At 40.4% G+C, this 22,077-nt stretch overlaps 1 protein-coding gene across 2 annotated transcripts in view; it reads left to right on the top strand.

Moving 5' to 3' along the window:
- The window catches only part of SLC4A4 (solute carrier family 4 member 4), a 380,068-nt gene that overhangs the window by 126,550 nt on the left and 231,441 nt on the right, over window positions 1-22,077 (top strand). The gene's annotated exons all lie outside the window — the stretch shown is intronic.

The raw sequence follows: 22,077 nt of genomic DNA, 5'->3' as shown, positions 1-22,077 counted from the left end.
CATTCATGATGGATCACGTTTCTACTTTTTATAGTCTTTTTTTTTTTCCCTCCTGTATTTTCATGCTCTGCGCTCCAGCCACACTGAGGCCTACCCATGAGGTTTCCAAAATTTTTTGAGCACAAAAAACCAACATTATTCTATTACAGCCCTTCCCTAGTGCCTAATAGGGGCTGAAGACACACACACACACACACACACACTCAATAGGTGTTTAATGAGTTTTTATTGGATGAAAGAATAAATAAAAGCACAATTAGTGCAATTATCTTTTTCCATGTGGGTTTTTCCATTTTTTGGGGAAATAAGTACACCTGAGACTGTAGTTTGTGTATAGCATTTGGTACATAACAGATTAAGAATTCGTAAATGAATCAATAACCTGATAGGATAATGGACTACAATGAATATTTCATAGTTAACACTTATTTTTGCTTGATAGTGAGAGGAGATTGGGTAAACCAAACATTAAATACAGTACATTTGATTTTCTTGGAATTTATAAAATTATCAAGCCAAACAATGACTATCTGAATCTTGAGAGACTGGAAATTTGGCTGACTTTTCTAGGTTCCTCCCTTTCCCACAGAATTCTTTGTTTTTCCCTTTATTCTGTGCCCATTAGTATCAAACCTAAGACTCAAGGAACACCAGAAATTTAGGTAGAACTGACCTGCCCAAAATTATTGCCCCAGAAGTTCCCAGCTCACTTAGGTTGAGAAGGCAGTGAAGTGTTTCGAAATGTGCAAGGACTACGACTTGAATTGAGTGACCTAGGAAAATGAAAAATAGATAAGAGATATTGGATTGTATTACATTGCTTTATGATAGCTCACTTATGACAAGTAGTTGAAAAGAGGGCATAAGTCATGCACACCTGGATACAGGGAAAGCCATTGAGAAAACCAGGGTGTAGACAGTGGGTCTTCTTTCGTGGTGCTGACCTTCGACCTTCTCAGTGAGGGCTGAGGAGGCTGCCTTCTCATACTGGGCTCTCCGTGCCCCTGAGGTTGAGCACGGGGCATGTTTGCTTGAAGCGGTCCTGTCATTTGCGTATTTGGGGAGAAATAATTTTCCAATAAAATATATAGAGAGCTATCATTTTCGTACAAAATGCACAAGGGTTTTTAAAGACTTTAAAGTCTGAAGACAAAACACATAGATTTTTGATGCTGGGTGAAGGCCTTAGTTATTCTGATTAAACTTTTGAAGAACATGTACAATATCCTAAAGGATTGATTGTCAGCATGGGAGAGTTAATGACCCTGGCATAGATGCTTCCAGTTTAAAGTACACGTTGATGACCTAGCCCTCTAAATTCTGATTTTTTTTCTTACTTCACTGAACAAGACTGTGATGGTTTTTTTTTTTTTTTTTTTTTTTTTTTTTTTTTATACTCCTTCCTGAGCGTACAGGGTGGTGGTACAATCTTTAGCTTCATTTTGTTGCATGAGAAAGCAGTTGAGAACCAAAGCTGTAGAGAGAGAGATGCCTTCCTGCCTTTGAGAACAAGTTAAATCATGAACTGCTTTATTTAGAGCCAGTTGGAGGTAGCATACTGCTGGCAATTCCAAACCGTTTAAAAAACAAAAGTTACGGTTATTAATTTCTGAAGCCACAAAAGCATGAATCAACATTATAGCAGTGTCAGTATCTCAGTAGGAACTGGTTTCAACTGAACTGTGGCAGCAAAATAAATGTTTGCAGATTGTTTTGACCGAATGTCATCCTCTGGGCTTCAATTTATTCGGCAGCAGCCTTGCTTTTGAACAGAGTTGCTCACTTGAAGTCGAAGAAAATCCTCCCTCTGAACATTCTGGTCTAGGAAATCACCGTCTTTGCAAGCATTTGTAATTTAGATCTGCAGATGTTTTCAATAGGAATGGAATATGTTGCTAAGAGATGTTCCTCTAAACATCTGTTTGACATATTTCTCCGTGGTGGAGATTAGGGAAATGAGTTACAAAGCAGAGTGGTCAGCCGGTCCCCATGGTGGTATAGACCATTAAGAAGACACAGGTCCCATGTGTTTTCCAAGTCCTCCAGACAGGGCTGTAGAACAGAAGAGTACTTCTACAGCTAACGCCCTGAAGCATTCGTTGGCCCTTGACAGATAGCTGTAAAGTTTGTGGTGCTCCTTGGCTAATTGTCATGGAATATTTTTTTAAAAAAATATAACTTCTAAAATGTTATGGGTGTGCATGTATGCCTCTGCTTTTAGTTGATTTTATTCTTATTTTTCTTTTGTATACTCATCTCTAAAATGTACGTAGGTATATGCAATTTTGGAGGTTAGTTTATTCTTTGAGATGAAGGTCTTTTTTGTATTTTTTTGAAAGTTGTTTGTGACAAGTGTGAAAAACTCATTTTCCAAATCAGTGACATTCAGTTTCTACAAAACTCTGCTTGTATTTATTTATATGTATTTTATCTGACTCTTTTTTTTAAAGATTTATTTTATTTATTTGAAAGACAGAGTTAGAGAGAGTCATGGAGAGGAGGGGAGAGGAGAGGGAAGGAGAGGAGAGGGGACGAGAGGGGATGGGAGGGGAGGGGAGGGGAGGGGAGGGGAGAGATGTCTTCCATCCACTGGTTCACTCCCTAAATGGCTGCAATGGCTGGACTTGAGCCGATCCGAAGCCAGGAGCCAGGAGTTTCTTCCAAGTCTCCCACTTGGGTGCAGGGGCTCAAGTACTTGGATCATCCTTTTTTGCTTTCCCAAGTGCATTAGCAGAGAGCTGGATTGGAAGTAGAGCAGCCAGGACTCAAACTGGTACCCATATGGGATGCCAGCACTGCAGTCTGGGGGTTTAACTCAATGCACCACAGTGTCAGCCCCTCATCAGACTGTTTTACAGAGCTGAATACCCCAAAGTGAAAACTGACAAGTTTATAGGGTAAGTTATTTGAGCTCTGCAAAGAATTTAGATGGTTCTTTAAGCCATTTAAAATCAGAGGAAAGTGTATTAAAAGGAAGAGAATGGATAGATTGTTGAAAAGCAGAGGAATAATTATAATTATTCCATACCAAGTTTTGTGTACGACATTTAGTACTCATTGGGAAGCATTTGCTAAATGGGCAAATGAGAGCACCCCTTATATATTTTACAGAGAAAATTAAGCCTGGGTATTATTTATTCAGATTTTCAACATGCCTTACTTTTAGAGTCCAAGCCAGTGGCCACATATGTTTTTGAGATATGGAATGTGGGCTTTTGAAAAGTACCCTATGTTTACAAACACAATAGAAATAAGAATGAAAGGGGAGGTGCTCCATTACTAGAGATTTGATTAGGAGAATGTGTATAACCCCCTTGAACATGCTTTATATTAAATGTAGATATAATGCTTTGTTTATGGGAGTGTTCTGTAGATTGACAAAGATAATATGTGCTAATAATGAGTGTTTTTTTACAAGTAGATATTTGTATTAAGCAGTATTTCTAATCAAGTGCCCTAACCAAAGCAAATATTACTGTTTAAATTGCTTGCCCAGAAAAAAGTATAAAGAAAAATTAAGATTCTCTTCAATAAGATATGTTAATAACTGTCTTTTTTAAAAAAAATTTGTTTGTTTATTTGAAAGTCAGAGTTACAGAGAAAAAGCTCTTCTGTCCGCTGGTTCTCTCTCCAAATGGCTGAAAAAAGTCAGGGCTGGGCCATGCTGAACCCAGGAGCCTGAAGCTACATCTGGGTCTCCCACATGGGTGTAGGCGCTCAAATACTTGGGCCGTATTCTGTTGTTTTCCCAGGCCATTAGCAGGGAGCTTGATCAGAAGTGGAGAAGCCAGTACTTGAACCGGTACCCACATGAGATGCTGGCATTGCAGGTGGTGGCTTTACTTGTTGTGGGACACCACTGGCCCCAGTCACTGTTTCTTAGAGGTTTGCAAGAAGAATAAAACTTGTGATAGTGGAAAAGAGAACTATAAATTTTGGAAGAAAAGCCTGCAGTATTTGGGTAGTTCAGTTTGTACACAGCCCAGATGAAATTGTAAGCCAAGTTATTGTTCCCCGAATCTTTGATCATTTTAAATAGTAATAAAGTCAAGATAGAAGAGAAACTTACTTCTTCTGAAGTGAACTTGGTTCCAGTATTTGAAAGGATAGATTTCTTTTTGACTCAGTTCAGAATATATTAGCTTCATAGGCAAATTAACCAATTGTTATTCATGGCAGAACATACCATAGAGACATCTCAGCATCATTTTAATTGTACTTGATGTTTCTGAAGTAGATTTTTGGACATAACCATCTATATGAACTTGGATGAATCAAGCAGGAGAAATTTAGTGTCAACTGATTTAATGTCCAATGTATTTTAACATTTAGGCATATTTTACATTAGTGACCAAATAGAATATTTAGAAATTTACTTTTTTTTCTTAAAGATTTATTTATTTATTTTAAAGTCAAAGTTACAGAGAAGGAGAGGGAGAGAGAGAGACAGAGAGATCTTCTATCCGCTGGTTCACTTCCCAAGTGGTTGCAATGGCCCAGACTGGGCCAGGTCAAAGCCTGGAACTCCATCAGGGTATCCCATGTGGGTGGTAAGGGCCCAAGTATTTGGGCCTTTTTCTGCTGCTTTTCCAGGAGAATTAACAGGGAACTGGGTTAGAAGTGGGGCAACAGGGACTCCAACAAGCACTCATGTGAGATGTAGGCATTGCTGGCAGCAGCTTAACCCATTGCATCAAAACACTGGCCCTAGGAATTTCAAAATTCTTTTTAGGGAATTCATTGAGCTGAGATCACAAGTCACTATTTAGAAAAGGTTTGTTTGAGAGACCTAAAGAAAAGAGTGAATGAGAGAGAGAAAGAGAGACCCTGCTCTCATATGTTAGTTTATTCCTAAGATGTCCGCAGTGGCTGGGGTTCAATCAGAGCAGAAGCTGGGAGCTAGGAACTCAACCCAGGTCTCCCACTTGGGTGGCAGATATCAGTTACTTGAGCCGTAACCACTGCCTTCCAGGGCCTGCACTAGCAGGATGTTTGTAGTCAGGGCAGGTATGGAACCTAGGCGCTCCGATGTGGGACTGGCTTATCTAAACCAGAGGTCACATGCTCAGCCCAAATGTAACTCTTTTTTTTTTTTTAAAGATTTATTTATTTATTTGAAAGTCAGAGTTACACAGAAGGAGAAGGAGAGGCAGAGAGAGAGAGGTCTTCCATCCGCTGGGTCGCTCCCCAATTGAACTCAACAGCTGGAGCTGCGCCGATCTGAAGCCAGGAGCCTGGAGCTTCCTCTGGGTCTCCCACGTGGTACAGAGGAGAGGGGGTTTGCTCAGTCAGAGGTGGAGCTGAGCACCAGATCCAGGTCTTACAATTCTGATGCCTTTTCTCCTCCTGTGGCTGTTGTCACCTCAGGGTCCTGTTTCCTGTAAAATCAATGTCTTGTGTGATCTCTAGAGGCAGGAGGGTTGCAGAAGCCCATAGGCAGGTGTGAATGCTCCCTGGGTGACAAGGATCCCGTTCCCAGAGGACATGAGAAGCAGCAGTTGAAAATGCGTCACCACCCCGGGGAGGAGCTCTGCCAACTGATCAGCAGGTTTTGGAGGGTCTTCAGTATCTTAGATGACTCCTCTCTGAAACTTACTGAGAAAAACTTTCCCTTGTGGTCACCGTTATGCAACAGGGCCTCTTAAGTTCATATGACTAAACAATCCAATATTTATATTAGTGTTTGTCTTGACTTTTAGTTTCTAATATGTCTCATCTCTCAGGTTACTCTAGCCTTTCACTTTTGACTTTTTCCTTCAGGTCCCTTCTGACTTGCTGTTTGTATTTGCTGAGTTTAGCTTTGGTATCTTGGATTCCTTTTATGAATTTTGGCTTATTTCATCCATCAGGCCTAGAGTACCTTCCATTTCCTCAGTGCGAGTTCCTAAATCCCTCTTTATAATGTTCTATCTCTTTATAATTCTATTCCTAGAACCCCACTTTGCTGGTAGCTTTTTTCTGTCCCTCCCACAAAGGCAGAATTTTGGGTAATTTTTAGGTGAATGCCTATTCTCTGCTCTATAAGGATGCTAAGGCACTTTATAATGCAATTCTCAGAAAGACCGTTTTGAGCTTTTGCACTTCTTTTTTTTTTTTTTTTTTTGGAAAGGCAGAGTTAGATAGTGAGAGAGAGGGACAGAGAGAAAGGTTTCCTTCCATTGGTTCACCCCCCAAATGTCTGCCATGGCCGGCTTGCTGTGCTGATCCAAAGCCAGGAGCCAGGTGGTTCCTCCTGGTCTCCCATGTGGGCGCAGGGCCCAAGCCCTTGGGCCATCCTCCACTGCCTTCCCGGGCCACAGCAGAGAGCTGGACTGGAAGAGGAGCAACCAGGACAGAATCCGGCTCCCCAACTGGGGCTAGAACCTGGGGTGCCAGCGCCCTAGGCGGAGGATTAGCCTAGTGAGCTGTGGCGCTGGCCTGCACTTCTTAAAATGTATCACAGATAGACACATGTGTTTCTTTTGAAAATATTTATTTACTTGAAAGGGCAGAGAAAGGGGGAGATCAAGAGAGAGCGAGAGCGAGAGCGAGAGAGAGAGAGAGAGAGAGTGCTCCTATCTACTGGTTCACTCTCCAAATGCCCACAATAGCTAGAGGACTGAAGCTGGGAGCCAGAAACTCAATCCAGGTCTCCCATGTGAGTGGCATGAACTCAATTACATGGGTGTTACTGCTGCCTCCCACCGTGTCCATTGGCAGGCAGCTGAAGTCAGGAGTTAGAGACGACCTGAAACCCAGGCACTCCAGTGTAGGATGCAGGTATCCTAAGGGGCAGCTTAGCTGCTAGCCCACTAAATGCCTACCTTGACAAATGTATTTGTAAACTAGCTTAAACTGATACTTGCTGGATCTAAAGAAGAGGTTGTCTGAGGGGGTAAAGGAACTTCAAGTTTTATGATTGACATTTAATTAATTGGAAATTCTGCACCCAATTAAGGAATAGCCATGCATGCCTTAAGCACTCCCACAAGCCTTAGAAGTGACTAAATACTTTCTCTGCCAGTTCTTTCTGAACAGGAAGCTGTTAATAATCAATCTCTTTTGAAGTGGCCCTTATTTACCTCACCCCGATGCACCAAGAATATCTCCAGATGACTTGGAGTGTTATATATGGGCTTTTATTATAAGGGATTAAGAGGTATGGATAGGGCGACTGTAGTGAAAACACATTGTTTCAAGGAGGTGAATGCTTGACTTTTGTTGACGTTACCCTGTGGAGTACCCACATTGTTTGTGGTGTATTTTAATAGGATATTAAAATCCCTTGCCAGCCCATGTGCTGTGTTTTCAGTTTGCTTTGTGTAGTTTAGTGATATACATGATTTAGAAGGAAGTTTATTTATATACAAATTAGGCCCCTCTACCCTAAAAGATGATTCTAAAAATTTAGCTGATCCTTTTATTGTTTACCGAATGTGAATTTAAGAAATCTCTATTAATAATTTGGGAAGATATAAATGAAGTGTCATCAAATTTACTTGTTCCTATTAATTAGATTCTTATCATTCATTTGCCATTTCTTGGCATCCCAAAGTGTGGTGTCTAGGCTGGATAAAACAAGGTGCCTTAGTCTGTTTTATGCTGCTGTAGCAATGCCACACTCTAGGTCATTTATAATGAACAGAATTTTTTGGCTCATTATTCTTAGGGTTGGGAAGACCAATGTCAACGTCTGTTGAGGGCCTTCTTGATGTGTTATAGCTTCGGAAGGAATCACACAGTGGAAAGGCAAAGAGAGCCAAAGAGAGCAGGGGGGTGAGCCCACTCTCCTGGTACCTGCCTTAGTCCATTCTTGAGGGCAGAGCTCTTACGACTTAAACTCATATTAAACGTTCCACCTCCCAGTACCGTCACAGTGGAAATTACATTTCTCCAGGAGTTTTGAAAGGGTCCAACATTCAAACCATAGCACAAATCAAATGAAACATTATGCTGTTGGAGGACGGTGTAACTCTAGATGTCAAGTATGAGATGCTGTAGGACCTATTATTTCTCTTTTTTCTTGCTGAGTATATAATTAAACTTCACAGAAGATAAGGATCACTGCCACTAATTTTGGACCCTCAAGTTAGAAAATAAGTATTAGGCAGAAAAGAAGAAAAGCTTATGAATACTGTGGAATCTTGTTGACATTTCTGTATTGCATGTAGAGTTCTATCAAAATCTGTGAGGAATGCCATCTTTTCTTTCTTTTAGAAAGGGTGAGCACCTCAGTGTTTCCTTGAGGCCTTGGTTGTCGACTCCCCCTTTTAGAAGAGATTATATTTGGAAACACATTTCTCAATATTACTATCCAGGAAAGATGGGTAGAATGTTTTTGGCCATGTGGGCATGTAATTAGAACTCCTAAAGATTCTGTAAGACATGTGTGTATTCAATAGATTCTTCTTATATAAATGATTTTATACAAAGTCACCTTGGAAGGTTTGTTGCAAAATAGTATTAAAAGATAAATTTATTTTGGTGCAAAACATTTTGAAATCCATGCATACAAAAGCTCTTCAAAAAATTCATGGAAAATGTATATTATGAAAAAAACTATGCATAGATTTCAAAAATGATTTGCACCAAAATAAACTTATCTTTTAATTCCATTTTCCATGAACCTTTTGAAGTGCTTTCATATTTGTATGCATTTTGCAAGAAAATCTACAGGAAGGGGAGAATGTCATCTTTTGTGTGCGCATCCAAAAAGACATCTAATAAGAGCATTAGTGTGGTGGTTGTGACACTAATATTGGAGCTATAAATTTAGCTGCTTTGTATAGAAAATGGTTGCACTTGAGCGCATCAGTAGAATTTATTTTGGGAATCTTGAATATTTCCTAATGTTGATGAGAATCCAGTCTGACTTTAGAAACCTCAGGGTATAAATTGTGCTGATAATTGGTCTGAGTGGAACCTGGAGAAGATGCTGATGTGTTCACTGTGCAGCAGAGTGATTCATCATCTAAACCTCACCATGAACAGCTCTGGCAGAGCACAGAGGCATGAAGTAGTGCGGGAGACATGAAAAGACAGTGGGAGTGGTGGCTAAGATGTGCACATGGAGCTTTAGGTCTTATAGGAAAAAAGTTTCTGCATGGTCATATCCTTTACCATTTAAATTAATGAGCCAGTCCCTCATCTGTTTACCAAAAGCATCTTATCTTTCCTTGCCACTTATACAATGTTCCCTGCCCCATACCCATGGTTTTGTGCCTATTGTATTGTGCCTAGGCTTTTGTGTCTGCTTAATACTAGCTTTCAGGATGGTGGCTGGTCCTGTTCCATGGTTCAGAACTGAGTATTGCAGTGCATAAACAGCAGTTGAGCCAAGGGCTGTTCGGTTACACTTGTGTTGGACATACGTTGAAAAAGATAACTGAGATGTTGCAGATTCAAATACTTTAGGGCAGTGTCTGGGCACTAACTTGACATGACTGTTCTCAATTTAGCAACTAAAAGCCCTCCATTGGTTTGTTTTCCTTGCTAACATGACATTAATGTTAATTTTAGAAAGTTTAGAACTTGTACATAAGCAAAATCAGGAAAATAAGAATAATCAATAATTCCACCATTTAGGGATATTAATTAACATTAAACTCTCTCCGTCTGGAGCTTTTTCTACACCTACTGTATAAATCAATAAACCTTTGATTGCAAGGACAGGTAACAATTATAAGTGGAATAAAAACACAACAAAAAGAATTTATTGATTCACTAAAGAAAGGGTTGGGGTGCATCTAAGTCTTGGGGAAAATGATTTGGTCTGAACGAAAGACTGGAGGAACTTAAGAACAACCATCAGAGGTAATGATTGTCCAGACGCTGAAAGCGCTGGGTACCCTGTAAGTTTAATAAGGCCAGTACTCCCTGATGGTTAAATGTGAGTGAGTGGATTTGGTTGTAGGAATTCTTTCTTGAGCCGTTACTTTTCTTTAGGAAATTTCTTGGCATGTGGTAGGTGTCAGGAGACACAGTTCAGGCGCAGGCGGCACTTTGGCCTCTGTACTGACTAATTAATCCCTATTATCTGTTGTCCCTATCCAGACTGTTCTGTTCTCACTCCGGTGCTGCTTTGGCACCTTGAGTGGTGCGTCCCTGTGGACTTTGGGAGCTGACGTCCATAGAATTGAGGTCTCTAGCCCCACCGCCCAAATTTAGGTTTATTATCAGTTTAGTTACTTAGTTTGGATCACCATTCAGGCTGCCAGCAACCAAACAAGGGGACACACGTCTGGAATAGTGGTTAAGATGCCACTTGGGACATCCTTATCCCCTATCACAGTGCTGGAATTCAAGCCTTGGCTCCTCTGCTTCTGATCTGACTTCCTTCCAGTGCACACCCTGGGGGCAGCAGGTGATGTGCTCAGGTTCCACCCATGTGGAAGACCTGGATTGAGTTCTAGGCTCCTGGCTCCAGCCTATCCCAGCTATTGCTGTTGTGGGCATTTGAGGAATGAACCGGCTGATGGGAAGATCTGTCTCTGTCTCTCTGTTTTTCAAATAAAATAAATAAATACATATTTTTAAAAAAACAATTAATTTAAATTTTACTTCTTTTTTATAGAAATGTTTGAAATATTGAAATAATATTTATAGCTAAGACAATTATATTTAGTTTGTAATTAATAAAAGAATGAGCATACAAAAAGACTGTGAGCCAATGATTTTTTTATTATTATTTATTTATTTATTTATTTATTTTTGACAGGCAGAGTGGACAGAGAGAGAGACAGAGAGAGAAAGGTCTTCCTTTTCCGTTGGTTCACCCTCCAATGTCTGCTGCAGCCGGCGCGCTGCGGCCGGCGCACCGCGCTGATCTGAAGCCAGGAGCCAGGTGCTTATCCTGGTCTCCCATGCGGGTGCAGGGCCCAAGGACTTGGGCCATCCTCCACTGCCTTCCTAGGCCACAGCAGAGAGCTGGACTGGAAGAAGAGCAACCGGGACAGAATCCGGTGCCCCGAACGGGACTAGAACCCGGTGTGCTGGCGCTGCAAGCAGAGGATTAGCCTATTGAGCCACGGCGCCGGCTGCCAATGATTTTTTAAAAAGATTTATTCAGTTATTTGAAAGAGTTAGAGAGAGAGAGAGAGAGAGAGAGAGAGAGAGAGAAACAGAGAGAGTGCTTTTCTATCTGCTGGTTCATTTTCCAAATGGCCACAAAAGGCTAGAGCTGGGTCAGGTTGAAGCCATGAGTCAGTAGCTTCATCTGGGTCTCCTATTTGGGTACAGGGACTGAAGCACTTGGATCATCTTTTGCTGCTTTCCCAGGCACATTAACAGGGAGCTGGATCGGAAGTGGAACATTCGTGACTTGAAATGGTGCCTATATGCGATGCCAGTGTCCAGCTGGTGGCTTAAACTGCTGTGCCACACTGCTGGCCCCAAACCAATGATTTTATAATGTGGCATGTCCCAGAATTTCATAGACCTTTATTTGACAGCAGCATCGTCCCTGGCACCACCTCTCTGTGAATGGATTAGCAACAACAACAACAAAAAAGCCTGTGTTAACACCACTGTGGATGTCCTATATTTAGTATTTTCAACCCATTATGCTGGCAGAAATGATGAAGGAGGAAGCAGAGTAAGTTAGGTGATACAAAGGTTATCACCCTTTTGTTCTAAAGAATTCTAAGGGGCTGGCATTAAGGCGTAGCAGGTAAAGCTGCGACCTGGGATACTGGCATCCCATATGGGTGCCAGTTCACATCCTGGCTGCTTCACTTCTAATCCAGCTCTCTGCTACTGGCCTGGGAAAGACAGTGGAAGATGGCACAAGTGCCTGGGCCCCTGCACCCACCCACATGGGAGACCTGGAAGAAGCTCTTGGCTCCTGGCTTTGGCCTGGCCCAGCCCTGGCCATTGTGGCCATCCTGAGGGGTGGGGGTGATGGGAGACCTCTCTTTCTCTCTGTCTCACCCTGTCACTGTAACCCTGACTTCCAAATAAATTAATTTAAAAAAAAAAAAGAATTCTGTGTTTCTTACAGGTATGACTTGAGTCCTGATAATTTTTTTTTTTTTTTGACAGGCAGAGTGGACAGAGAGAGAGACAGAGAGAAAGGTCTTCCCTTTTGCTGTTGGTTCACCCTCCAATGGCCACCGCGGCCAGCGGATCTCGCTGATCTGAAGCCAGGAGCCAGGTGCTTCTCCTGGTCTCCCATGCGGGTGCAGGGCCCAAGCACTTGGGCCATCCTCCACTGCACTCCCGGGCCATAGCAGAGAGCTGGCCTGGAAGAGGGGCAACCGGGACAGAATCCGGCGCCCCAACTGGGACTAGAACCTGGTGTGCCGGCGCCGCAAGGCGGAGGATTAGCCTGTTAAGCCATGGCGCCGGCCCCTGATAATGTTTTGTAAGATGAACTCTAGATAAGTTAATTTTTCTATTCTTGAATATGAAAGCCTGAACTATAAATATTTCCCCCAAATCTGAATATTTCTGGTTTTTATTACCTATTGCTAGCTGAAATTGAACTTAACTGTGCTCCTGCCTGGGATCGTTGGTACTTTTCTGAACCCCAGACTCTGCGTGCTGTTGACTCTGTGCAGCTGAATGGTAATGTCGTGGAATATTAAGGATAATTGTGATAATTGACAGCTTTTCTTGAGTGGGAGCTTATTAATACATGGATACCTAAGAATGTTTAAAATTATCCATTTTAATGAATGCTATTTGACTGTTTCATTTTCTTAGGTAGTTTGAAACAGAAAAGGTAACCATCTAATTTACCTGTCTAGAGCTTGCTAGCATGTAAATTAATAATAATTTTCTGGATTGGTTGAGGTAAAGATAGGTTAAGGGGTAGAAAAAAATCTAGATGATTTGTATGGATTACTGTAAAACTTGGATTCTTTAAAAAAGGAGGGGAGAGATTCTTCCATTAATTTGATGATGTATCTGATACATGAAAATGGGCTCTCTTCTCAACCTGTTAAGGTAGAATCATAGAGGTGTACATTAGCACACTTTTGGTTCTAACTGACCTAAAATTTAACTTGGATTTCCTTAAGCTAAAAGCGAATTGTCACAAATGATTGAAGAGTAACTGCCTTCAAGCATGGCTGGGTCCTTGCTGTCTCTGGCTTGGCTAGAGTTCTTCCATGTTTATTCTCGGGCAGCCTCTTCCCTTAGGGTTGGGACAAGGCCATCTGTACTTCACAGCTTTTATTCCCATCTTAGCCTGTCAGCAGAAAGTGAAGATTTATTTTCTAGTAGCTCCAGCAAAAGGCTGACACTTACTTATTCTGATTGACTTGGATGGGGTAAGATGTCCTCTCAAAAATGAATTGCAGTGGCAAGGAGCTATGACCTTATTGTCCAGACCTGAGTCTCAGGAGGTGGGCTTAGCCCAGTAGAATTTTAAGTACCATATAAAGATGGTTCTCCAAAGAAAGGTAGGATGCTATTTTCTGAAAAAGAGTTTAGGGATACTGAGTGGGTGAGACTAAGAGACTAAGAGCCTGCACAATGTGTGTGTGTGTGTGTTCTTAAACATATGTATGTTTATAAAACTTTATTCATTCAATTATTTCTCATATCTTGGGAATTATTTTTAAGTTTTGTTTATTGAAAGGCAGAGATAGAGAGAGGGAGGGAGTGAGGGGAGAGAGAGAGAGAGAGAGAGAGAGAGAGAGAGATTGAGAGAATATGAATCTTCTGTCTGCCTCCTTATTCTCCAAATGCCAGATGGGGCTGGGTCAGGCTGAGTTCCATTTGGGTCTCTCTCACAGGAATGACAGGGACCCAAGTATTTGAGGATCATCTGTTGCCTTCCAGGGTGCATTAGCAAGAAGCTGAATTGGAAGTCGAGGAGCTGTGTTGGAAATAGGCACTCTAATATGGCATGTGAGCATCCCAAGTGGTGGCTTAACACTGTTCACCCCTAAAAATTTATTTATTTAATTTACTTGGAAGGCAGAGAAATGGAGGGAGGGGAGGAGGGTGGGGTAGAAGAGAAAGAGAGAGGGGGAGAGAGAGAGAGAGATTGATTTTCATTCATTTACTGGCTCATTGTTTAAATGTTTGTAACAACCAGGGCTGGGCCAAGCCAAAGTGGGAGCCAGGAACTCCATCTGGGTCTTCCATATGGGTGGCAAGGACCTCAGCACCAGTACCATTACCTGCTGCCTCAATTGTGTACACTAGCAGGAAGCTGGATTTGGAAGTGGAGCCTGGACTTGAGTATGGAATACAGGAGTTCCAAGTGGCATCTTAAGGGCTACTCTAAATGCCTGTACCTATTTGTCATTTCTTATACTCCATTGGAGTTGAGGATTTCATGTATATGAGGGGAGCTTCAAAAGTTCATAGAATATGTGTTATGAAAAAACTATGCATAAATTTATCTCTCCATTCCATATTCTGTGAACTTTTGGAAGTACCCTAATCCATTTAATTGTACCCTTAGAGTACTATAGTAGTCTCTAATTAGATAAATTATGATAGTTTTATTCACCACAGTATCTACCTGCAAGCTTCTGTCTCATAACGCAGGACAGAAATGAATATTTGAAAGGATGGTCATGCAAATCAGTTGATAGTAGCACATTAGTAATTTACAGAAATAGTTATTTCTTCTTACACTTTGGTTTGAGAGATTGTGGAGTTTGCTAAGGAGATGCAAAATCTAGAAGTCTTCAATTAGCCCACTGAAGGGAATTTATATGTAGACTTGTCATGCTCAATATGAATTGTTCATTATGACTATTATTTCTAATAAAAAATTATGTTTTTTGGTAGCCTGCAGGGTAGCCACAGTGGGATGCTTCCCAGACTGAAAATAAAGGGCACATTCACAAATTGCCTTTTGGTGGATAATGACCCCAGTGTTCAATTAATTTACTTTAGGATGTTTTATATGCCAGCGTGATTTCTGCCTCTGAAATCCAACACATTACTGACTGTGCTCATATGGCAATCTGACCATTTTGTCTTTTTTTTAAGATTTATTTATTTATTTGGAAGGCAGAATTATAGAGAGGCAGAGGGAGAGAGAAAGAGAGAGAGTTCTTTCATTCACTGGATTACTCCCCAAATGGCCATAACGGCCAGAGCTGTGCTGATCCGAAGGCTGGAGCCAGGAGCTTCTTTTGGCTCTCACGTGTGGGTGCAGGGGTCCAAGCACTTGGGCCATCTTCTGCTTTCCCAGGCCATACCAGAGAGCTGGATTAGAAGTGGAGCAGCAAGGACTCAAACCGGTGCCCATATGGGATGCCAGCACTGCAGGAGGTGGCTTTACCCACTATGCCACAGCACAGGCTCCTATGTTTGTGTTTTAATTAAGGTAATTTCTTACAACTTGGAGTGGAGCGGCTAAGAAACAGGCTTGACAGTGACCCCGGATTTGAGGTCTTGTCTCTTACTAGTTGTTAATCTTGAGAAAGTCCCTTACCTCTTTTGAGTTTCTCTCTCTCTTTTTTAAATTTATTTGACAGAGAGAGAGACAGAGAGAAAGATCTTCTTTTCATTGGTTCACCCCCAGAATGGCCACCACAGCTGGAGCTATGCTGATTCGAAGCCCGGAGCCAGGTGCTTCCTCCTGGTCTCCCACACGGGTGCAGGGCCCAAGCACTTGGGCCATCCTCTACTACCTTCTGGGTCACAGCAGAGAGCTGGACTGGAAGAGGAGCAACTGGGACAGAACTCGGCACCCATATGGGATGCTGGTGCCGCAGGCAGAGGATTAATCAAATGAGCAACGGCGCTGGCCCCAAGTCCCTTACCTCTTAACATTCAGTTTCCTTATCTGTAATAGAAGAGTAAAATAAGAGAATAATAACAAACTGTCTTCATTGCCTTGTGTACAATAAATGATATAAAAAATGGAAGGCATTTAATGCAATGCAGGTACTATATAACCATTCAAAAATGATCTTTTTTGCAAGTTACATTTTTACTGTTGTATAGTTCCTATTTTTTAAAAAATTTTTACACCCATAAGTTTCTAAGGACAGGAACTTCATCTTAAACATATTTTGTTACTTTTCAACAAATAGTGTATCACCTACATTAAAAACTATTTTATCACCTACATTCAAAACTATTCATTAATTAAGTTACCAATTGGAAGTTGCTGTTGCCAGACCTCAGGGTTTCCATTTTGTTTTGCCAGGCCATTTTCCACGTTGCATGAACAAGGATTTTTTCCCTCCATCTCTCCTTTTCTGTGCTATTTTACTGTGTCTGAAGTAGGCTGCAAGAGGAGTTTAGCTGAGTTGACCCAGGTGATTCAGTGATGACAGGTACAGAGACAAAGTGCCACAGTGAATGGAACACGAAGCAGGTGGGTATTAAATGTCCCAGAAGTGCAGATTAGGTGTGGTGTGGGACAGGAGGATTTCCTCTAGCAGAGGAAAACGACTTGCCCAAGGTGCTTATTCTTTTATCTGAAGCTTATTCAACCTCGAATGACTCCTATAGTTTAGACATATGTGGCTAATACTAGGTGGATTAAGGGGGAAAGAATGAGGACAGTTTTCAAAACATTTTCTGTTTCTGTTTCAGGTGTCTTTTTTTTAAGATTTACTTACTCAAAAGGCAGGGTGATAGAGAAGGAGGGAGGGAGAGAAAGAGAAAGAGAAAGAGAGAGAGAGAGAGAGAGAGAGAGAGAGAGAGAATGAGAATGAGAATGAATGAATGAATCTATCTGCTGGATTACTCCCAAATGGCCCCAACAGCCAGGTCTGGGCCAGGCTGAAGCCTGGAGCCTGGAACTCCATCCTGGTCTCCCACGTGGGTGGCATGGACTCCAGTCCTTGTCTTCCCAGGAGCATTAGTAAGGAGTTGGATAGGATGCAAAGGAGCAGGGACTCAAACCACTGCTCAGATATGGGATGCCAGCCCTGCACGTGGTGGGTTAAACCTTTGAGCCACAATGCTGGCCGCCTGTTTCAGGGAAGCTTCCTTTCACAAGTGGTTGTTTGTATGTACTTGAACAACATCCAAGCTTTTTCAGCCCCATCTAACTTACTAATTCAACATCAAAGTAGCTGTTAGATGCATATTTCTATGTAGGCCCTTGAGGAGCACACGGAAACACAGACCTTGCTTTGGGAGTTTGGTGGTCTCCTTGGGGAGAGAAGGCTCATCCACAAAAGTTACATAATAAAGGTTGGTTTGTGTCCAAACAAGTAATTTAGATAAAATGTGTTACTGTTGGTTTGACTAAGGCAGAGAGCCTTGCTTTTGAGAACGGTTAGGATTGATGTACTTCATCCTAGGATGAAGTCTGCAATATTGTCTCTTATGTTTAATTCATTTCCCTATATGATCAAAGGTTAGGGGAAGCAATGGATTCTTGACAGTTTACTGTGGGACTCCCATCCTTGGTATCTTTGTGTTAAGAGTGACATTAACAGTGAGGAAGGGTATTTGCTGGACATGGAGGATGCTCCTCCCACAGGTCATTGTTTACTATGCAGATTGCTGTGGTCTATACTTCTAATTCCTGGGAAACCTTAGGAGAGCAAGGGGGGAAGAAACTCATTAGAGTAGCAGAGTAGTTTGTGATATGCAATTTTAGAATTTTAATCACCAAGGCATGGTGACACTTTTTGCTTAGGGACCCATATTTAATAAATAAGACCCCCATGCAAGGTGTTAGGCATGGTACCTAGAAAGTAAGACCTGGAGTTAATGACACAGACTTCTTCCATTCCATTTTGCAGAAGCCACTGTTGAGTTGCTGTCTAATAAATCATGACTCATGTTTGCCTAAGTTGGGAATGCCAGACCACAGGGTAATGCTCTGTGGCTTATTGCTGAACGGGGACATATGCAGTAGGAAATTCTGTTATGTGAGCTGGAGAAACATTTATTCTTCTCTAGTAGAGATGGGGCAAACCTACATTGCATCTTTAGGAACATACAAGGACTTGATTGTCTAACCCTAGACTTCTCCCTCCTACAGGCTGGTTCTACCATGGGGATCTTGGATGTTGAATGCTGATGAAGAGTCAATCAAATTTGTGATTGTCAGTTTCAGAATCACTACGAATAAATTTTAGTAGTGTGAATACTATACTCCTTAGAAATAGTGTCCAGATTCTAAATTTTGCTTGTCATTTTTTTTTCATTTTCATGCCCTCCCTAATTCCTTAAAATATTTATCCTTTCCATTTCTTGAGTGAGAAGACATTGACAGTGTTTTCAAGCAAAAGCCCTGAAACTTTGGTTTTTTAATTTTTCTCCAAATAGTAGTAAGAAATTTAAAAGTGGATATTATTTGTAATTTCAGTGCTGACTGGATCTTTGATTATATTAAGGACTTGGTGTTTTTAATTGTGCCAGGGTAATGTAGGTTTTAAAAAGAAGTCCTTATCTCTTACAAACATATATTGAAATGGTGATGTGCAAAATGTTATGATGCCCAGTAGGTGCTTCGCAGCAATCTGGAAGGCAGGGAAGTAGAGGGATATAGATGTAACAAGATTGGCTTTGAGTTCATGATGTTGAAGCTCTGTAAACATACATTTGATTTCATTATACTTTCTACTTCTGTGAAGGTTTGATATTTCTAATAAAAGCTTTAAGTAATACTTAAAAGAAATTTAAAAGTCATTTTCCCCTCATTATAGAAATAAAACATATTTATTGTACACTGTATCAGAATTATTCAATTACCTTATTTTAATGTTCTGTAAGCAGTTAGATTTAGCCAGTATTTTCCTGTGTTGGTTTATGTACTAATTTATTCATTTAATAAATGAGTTAATTAGTTAGTTGATGTAGGTTTTTCCACTTATATATAAACTCAGTAGGGACAGAGATCTTGCTGTCGGGTTCTTTGCTTTATCTTCAGAGCCTGAGACAAAGCCTATTTAGGGCACAGAAAGTGCTCAATGAACATTAGCTGAGTGAATACATGAATGAATTATATAGAAAAATGAGTGGAAGAAATTAAAATAAATCAGAGAAGTAAATTCTGTAACATTTAAGGTATACCTGTCTAGCTTATATCTGTATATTATTCTTGTATACACAGTTAGTCCTTGCTTTGTGTAGTGGTGCAGGATCATAATAATTGATCATGAAAACTGGTATTAAGTAAAGTGATTCTGACACTCAAAGGCAAAAGTTGTTATTATTCCTTGACCTTCAAATTTTTCATATCTGTAAGATCTCTCTTGCTCTTGGCTATAGGAAAATGAGAAAAACCACAGTAAAACTAATATTTATTTAATATGCAGTAATTTAAAACATTAGAAACATTGAGATTCAAGTGTTTTTTTTTTTTTGTAAAATCATCAATTTGAATACTGCTTGCCTTTATTTGTACAACTTATGAGATAGAGCAGGCATGGTTTTTCTTTTAAAAGATTTATTTATCTATTTGAAAGATAATTACAGGAGAGAGAGGGAGGAAGGAAAGGGGAAAAGAAGAGAAAGGGAGGAGAGAGAGATATATATCTTCTATCTACTAATTCACAGATAATTGCATTAGGCTTGGTGAAGCTATAGTCAAGAGTCTGAATCTCCATCCAGGTCTCCCACATGGGTGGCAGAGACCCAAGCACTTGGGCCATCTTCTGCTGCCTTCCCAGGTGCATTAACAGGGAGCTGGATCAGAAGCAGAGCACCTTGGGACTTGACCTTGGAACTGGTGCTCATATAGGATGCCAGCATTGCAGGTGGAGGCTTAACCTGCTTTCTCACCACACTGGTCCCAAAGCATGTTTTTCTCCATGTCTAGACAAATTGTCATGCTCTCTGATTTTGAATCAACACAAACATTTTATCTTTTGTGCTATCTATGTCAAGAAATACTTTGTAGAGTTTTTTAACAGGAAGTTTTTTTTGGCAGTGTCACTTTCCTGTAAGACATTGTCGTCCTTTTCATCATTACCACTTTTCTTATTTTTGACGATGAGCCTGCCTCTGTATGTCCAGAGTCTCTCAGATGGTGATTGGTAGCCCTGTGAATGTTTGATGGTCAGTGGTGTCTTTCATATGAGATTGTCTTTAAAAAGTTCATGGAAAATGTGTATCATGAAAAAACTGTGCATGTACTTAAATTTTTTTTTGCACCAAAATAAACTTATCTTTTATTCTTATTTCCCATGGACTTTTGAAAGTATCTTCATAACTCCATGGGTATTTGGTATAAATTTAACTTTTAATTTCACCATTTTTTTTTTGTTTCTGTGCTATACTTTCATATCTGTTGGCCAGTTCCCTCTTTGGATGATCCTTGTCATGTGAGCTTATCACTGGGAGACCAGAAAGCAACACAACTACACATGTTGCTGTCTGTGTGTGAATTAAGTAGCCTCCAGGGACCCTTATCTGAGAGACTGTCTGAAGGGCCATGATTGGTCAGTGATCACGATACACATGATTGGCTAGCTCTATAGGGATTAATGGACTGAAGAGCTAGCAGCAAACTTTCTACTTCATGCAATTACAATTAAAACACAATGTCAATTGAAATTTTAACTGTGTTGTTGAGAGACTAGTGTTATTTAAGTAAACTATAATAACTGATATGCATGCAGACTAGAACTGAGCACAGTGAAGGCTGTTTCAATGCCAAGATGTATTTTATGGATATACATATGTATTTTTCTTTTACTAAAGTGTGGTCACATTCTGCCTGAGTTTTTTTATTATTCATTTAATTTTATATGGCATACATGTAAAAAAATCCACAGCAATCTTGACTTCATGTTTTATGACTGCATGATATTTTATTGTAAAGTTTTACTACACTTTGTTTAACCAATCCTCCTTTATGGACATCTACAATTGTTCTGTTTTTCTCAATTATAAAAACTGCTGCAGTGGTCACCTCTGTATCTAAATCTTCAAAATAACTAATATTTGTATGGAAAGAAACAATGCACTTTTAAGTGGAAGAATTGCTGTCTTATAGGACATACTTTTATTTTTTTTTATTTTTCCCTTTTTATTTTGGAAGATTTTCAAGCATATACAAAAAGAATCAATTAATTTTAGGCATGGATATGCAGAAGTACTTTAAAATGTGAGGAGAAAATGGAATTTAAATTTTTTGGTACAAATTTTTTGGTACAAAATTTTTGAAAGTCATGCACAGTTCTTTCATAATACAAATTTTTGTGCAAATTTTTTATGGAAAATGCTTTTATTTTTATAGTTTTGATTTTTTTTTTAATTGAGAGAGAGAGAAAGGAGGGAGAGATTGAACCCACTCCCATCTACTGGTTTATTCCCCAATATCCACAATGGCAAGAACTGGGCTGAGTGGAAGCCAGGAGCCCAGAACTCAATCCAGATCTCCCGCCTGTGTGGCCAGGACCTAAGCACTTGAGCCATCACTGCTGCCTCCAGCAGGAAGCTGGAGACAAGAGCTGGAGCTGTACATTGAACTCAGATCACTCCAGTGTAGGTCATGGGCATGTTAACTGATATTAACTGATTTATGAAATTCTATTCTGTCCTATGCCATAGTAGTTTTTAGATCTTAAGGACTTTCTTGCTTTATTAGACTGTTTGTGTATATATATGAGGAGTCTTCAGACATTTCATGGAAATTATGAAATGATTTTGTGGCAAAATAATCTTTTAATTTCATTTTCCATGAAATTTTTGAAATGCCCTTGTATTTCCAGAATATACCCATGTCTCTGTTAAGGGCATTTACACATATGTACCGCTCTTAGTGTTACTCAGGGACTATAGATTATAAAATATCCATGAACCTCAGTTTTATAGTATGATCATTCATTTCCAAATGCTTCTCTGTCTGTCTGTCTGTCTCTCCACATTAAGAAAGGGAAAATAACCGACGACCTGGAGGAAATTCTAGTTAAATTTTCATTACATGATTTTCAGTAGATGGGGTCAAAAGGAGCTAGTAGGGCATTCAATTATGTGCTTAAGAGTGTTGGAAAATGTGGTTTTTTCCTTCAGGTGTACAATATTTTACTTGGGCTTGTTTTTCAAGTGCACTGAAGTGTAACTTTTTTGGGTCCTGCCATTATGTAAAGAAGAGGCCCCATCTTGTTAACTATTCCTTCATCAGCTTTGCAGTTAGCCAGTTACAGGCGATGAGGAGCCTGTGAGGGCGTGGGCTTGAGGCATTGGACAGAGTCGGGCTGGGTGGGAGGCGGG

The sequence above is a fragment of the Lepus europaeus genome, chromosome 8 (assembly GCF_033115175.1).
Source record: "Lepus europaeus isolate LE1 chromosome 8, mLepTim1.pri, whole genome shotgun sequence".
Taxonomy (NCBI): Eukaryota; Metazoa; Chordata; class Mammalia; order Lagomorpha; family Leporidae; genus Lepus; species Lepus europaeus.
This window is presented reverse-complemented; position numbering and strand designations above follow the sequence as displayed.